A 4651-nucleotide genomic window follows, 5' to 3' on the forward strand; every position below is an offset into this window, starting at 1 on the left:
TCTCGCTGGAATCACCTTCCCCACTTAGGCAATCTATAGGTGGAAGGGCAATAGCTCCAATAAGGCGTAATCCCTTCACTGTTGCCATACTCAATAAGATACTACCCCAAGGGATCTCGGGTCTGCTGCAGTTCGATGTAACTAGTGACCTACAGGAGCACCTTGAAAAGTTCTACGCCATGGTGGAACTATATGGCCCTATTGATGATGCTTTGTGCAAAATGTTCCACTCAACGCTCTCCAAACGAGTCATGAGTTGGTTCAACTCCTTGCCCACTAGGTCAATTGAAGCTCTCTCCCAACTGTCAGATCGCTTCACTAACCAGTTCGCTATCAAAAAATTACGCTAAGACTCTCGCGTACCTCTTCACTATCGCCCTGAGAGAGGGCGAAACCTTCTACAACTATGTTAAGTCTATATTTTTACACTTAATTATATCTTTTAATTGGAGCTTTTGGTGAATTTTATTGATGATTGGTGCTTAAAGTTTTGATTTATTGTGTTTCACGTACAAATTGAAGAATTGAATAATTTGAGAATCAAAACTGCAATTTAGAAGAAAAGATAGACAAAAATTGGAGAAGTCAACACCACTAGACATGTCAAGATCTCAGACGGCCGTCCGAGAAATACACTAGGAATCCAGACGCCCGTCCGAAGCAAGAAAGAGAAAAATAAACCACGCTATTTCAGAAGTCCGTCCGAAATGGAGAACAAATCTCCAGACGGTCGTCCTAGTAGGCGGAGCTGCGCAGTAGGGAATTTTCAATTGTACAAGAAAACTGCCTTTTACCAATTTTTCTCACCTTATAAAAGGCCATCTCAAGCACAAAGCTAGGAGTCCTCTCTTTTTACGCAATTTCGAGAGCAAAGGAGCAATAACGAAGACGAATAATTTGAAGACTTCAAGCATAGTTTTTATCTTTCATAAACTCTTTTTATTTAGATTTTAATTTAATCATGAGTAGCTAAGCTCTTTATTTCTAGGATTTAATTTTGAACCCTATGTGGGATTTATGAACCCTTCTATGATTTTATGCAAGTTTTAATTCCAAATTATTTCTTTTACTTGCTTTATTAAGTGCATGAAACTTACCACTTTATCTGATTTTCTGTTATTGTAGAACATGGGTAGAAGAGCCTTTGTTGTATTAACATAGGAATATTGTTAATCTCTTAGGTAGTCATTGTAACGCCCCGCATTTCCATAAGCATATTATATGAAATTATATTGAGTAAATCGATTATCTCCATTTCATGAATTAACAAGTGAATGTTTATTGCATCCTAACTGTTTATGTGATTTATAATATTTGATTAAATGTGCGGTCGACTCGATTTGATTAAGTGATTAAGTAATTTTATTTATGTGATTAAATGAATTATGTGCTTTAAATGAATAATTATCTACGCTAATAATGATATTGAATTTTGATTATATTGATTTGTCTCTCGTGTACATGCTTAATTATAATTTAAATGATCTCATGAGAATCATGCTATGATAATTAATCTATCTAATATTTGTTTTACGATTTATGGTTTAGTGAATGTAGATGCATATATGAATGTTGTGTGTATATATATATGCTACGTGAGTTATGATGTGGTAATTAATCTATGCAATTTATCTCTAATTGTTTTATGATTTAATGAGTATAGATATATCTATGAGAGTTGTATATATATGTATCATGTGTGTGCCTTATGTGTGTGGTGTATGCATGTGCCGTGTATTATTGAGGGATTAATGAAATCCTTGACTTGCAAATATTTGATTAATTGCGATTTGGACCCCCATGGTTTTAGATATTTCATTAGAGCCCTATGAAATTTCCTCTCCTTTTCTCCATCATTTCCGGCAAATTCCATCCCTTGAGTAAAATATCCTCCTACTTTCCAAGCATAAGTCATGTAATGTAATTAATAATTCCTCCCCTTTTCTTCCTACCTTCCTACGGCAATTGATACAACCCCAATTTCTTCCCAAAAGTCTTCTCCTTGGGGAAGAAGAAATCAGCAGCTCTCTCTCTCTCTCTCTCTCTCCCATCTATTTATATCTTCAAACACGGCTAAAAACGGGGGGATCGATTCTCTTCTCCAGTACAAATACACAACTACAAATAAATCAATGATTTCTCAACTAAGAACTTCAGAGAAGCAGGGGATAGCCTCCAAGTTCAGCCCCAAAAGTCTTCAAGCCAATAATCCTTCGGTTTGCTCTTTCCCTTTGTCTTCGATTTTATTCAAAGGGGTAAGGACTTTGGTCTTTACTGCATTGATGATAAATAATAAGGTATGTTTATGTGTTTAATTGATTCATATGTTTAGGAATCGGATTTAGGGATTTAGGTCAAGAAATATAGATTTCAATGAACCCTAGTTCGATTTCCAGATTCGTAGCCTCAGATTCCAGTGCATGTTTCATCGATGATTTATTTTCTGAAAATTATGAAATTAATTGTGCGTATAGATATTTCTGTTAGCTTCGTTTTGATACATGGTATGTGTAATTTGGAATTATATTGATCAAGTTATGAATCGTTTTCTGAAACTGCACGATTACTGAGTCATCTATGATTTATGTGTTAAATTATATTTTATCTTATTCCGATTCATGCGATTCTAACTGGATATGATTATAGACTTATAAATCTGATTCTCAGAGAAGTTTCATGGCGTTTCGTTGAAAGAATGATTTAATTGGTATTTTTAAAGTTGAATGCTCTGTTCTGAAATTCTGCTGGTGTTACTGTACTAAATGAATTATTTCTCTCCCATGGATAAGTATTTTACTGAACTGTTTTAACTTGGTATAAATCACATATATTTGAAGGTTTTGTGGAAATTTCATAATGCTTGTATGTACGGTTTAAGAGATATGAAATTTCAAAGTTGAAGTACCGAAGCTGCCAGATTTCCTTGTAGTTTTTTGGAATAGAGTATGTGGATTTGAATTTCATATATTATGTGCGTATGTGCTATTATGATTATCGTGTGCTTATATGTTAATATAAATGTATAACCTAGAAAACGCATGAATGATGCATTTAGGATAATCACGTTGGTATGTTATAATTATGAAAGTGGTTATATGAAATAATATGATAATCCCCTTCTCTTGTATGTGATACCTCTTGTATGTGGTACGTGTACGTTGCATAATATATGTGAATTACAAGAATGTTTATTTATGTGTTTTGAATTAATTATGTGAGTCATTTGAATAAGAAGTTCTAAGGAAGAAAATGGTTTGAATATGTTTGTTAGCTATGTGGTTAGGTGTTTATGTGTTTATTATGCTAAGCGCAAGTTCGATCTAACATGGTTATATTATTGGAGTTGAATAATTTGTCATTTATGGTATTGCATGGTCAAGTATAGGGACGTCAGAATCTTAATATGGTGATCGGTCGAGTAGACACGGGAATACGAGGGGCCAGTATTCCAACTACGGCACTATAGACTAGAGTGGGTAGCTCCCCTCAAAACAGGCTCAGAATATCGACGTCCACTACCGATAACCATGTTATGAATCTGATAGGGATACCGTCACATTATAGTATTTGTGTTGACATAAAGTACGAGAATGTTTATTAATGTGTTCTGAATTGTTTATATGATTTGTCATTTATGATAATTGCATGGTCAGTATAGGAAGTCAGAATCTTAAATGGCTATCGGTCGAGTAGACACGGAAATACGGATGGGCCGGTATTCCAACTACGGTACTATAGATTATAGAGTGGATAGCTTCCATTAATAAACTGGCTCAGAATATCGACGTCTATTACCGATAACCATGTTATGAATCTGATAGGTATCCCGTCATATTGCATCTATGTGTATATTTGTTAATATAGACTATAGGGACTGGATGTCTATATGTACTACAGCTAATTGGTCGTTGCATCTCCACGTTAATACAACATTTTGTTTACGTGAATACACCTTGTGAGTATACGTTAAGCAGGGGAAACTCGTCGCCCATGTCAAGGTTGAGGTTCTCGAAGCGGTTATGGAAACTGGTGGAGCGGAGTTCGAGGAATCACGAGCTTTTATATCGACCGACTAGTTCCAAAGATTATATTAGTCACTTTCTCTTTAAGTGTTTTAACTTTAGAAGTTTATAGTTGTATTTATAATGTACTTTATTTAGGAATCTAGTCTATTAAACCGGGGTGTATGTAAAATAAAGTTATTTTGTGTTCCGCTGTATTACAAGTATTGCTTTAAAACCCCGTCTATGTTGAAGTAGCACTCTTTATGAAAATTATATCTTTCAAGTGTGGGTTATGTTTTGAAGAAAGAAAATGCTTTGACGATTTCCAAACTTATTTTCTAAAGGATCAAATAAGATCCGAAGGTTTTAATAAAGTTCATTTTTCTAAAAACTGTTCTTAATTATATAAACGACATGGAGGGTGTTACAGTCATTATTGAGATTGTGCTTCATGTTGTGTTCTAGATTTAATTGCGTAGGAATACATTAATTCAATCTAGAATATTAGAATCGTAATACACGCGGAAGCGGGCTATGATTAATTTAGCATCTCAGGTTAGTAATCCGATTTAATAACTTGCATAATTGTTGGAATTGGGGAATTAATAATCACAATAGGGAAGAATAAAATTATAGGCTTGTTTACT

At 34.4% G+C, this 4651-nt stretch overlaps 1 long non-coding RNA gene across 2 annotated transcripts; it reads left to right on the forward strand.

The window, feature by feature from the left end:
* Positions 1 to 1864: 1864 nt before the first annotated feature.
* On the forward strand, positions 1865 to 4239 carry LOC105972117 (uncharacterized). 2 transcript variants are annotated; one of them, XR_016031442.1, is made up of 2 exons: positions 1865 to 2297; positions 3654 to 4239. It is a non-coding gene; the product is annotated as an uncharacterized LOC105972117 (long non-coding RNA). The 2 variants fall into 2 exon arrangements; XR_016031441.1 differs by having other exon boundaries at positions 3659 to 4239.
* The last annotated feature ends 412 nt before the right edge of the window (positions 4240 to 4651 follow it).

This window comes from Erythranthe guttata, chromosome 5 (genome assembly GCF_056151865.1).
Source record: "Erythranthe guttata isolate IM_541 chromosome 5, IM_541, whole genome shotgun sequence".
NCBI classification, from domain to species: domain Eukaryota; kingdom Viridiplantae; phylum Streptophyta; class Magnoliopsida; order Lamiales; family Phrymaceae; genus Erythranthe; species Erythranthe guttata.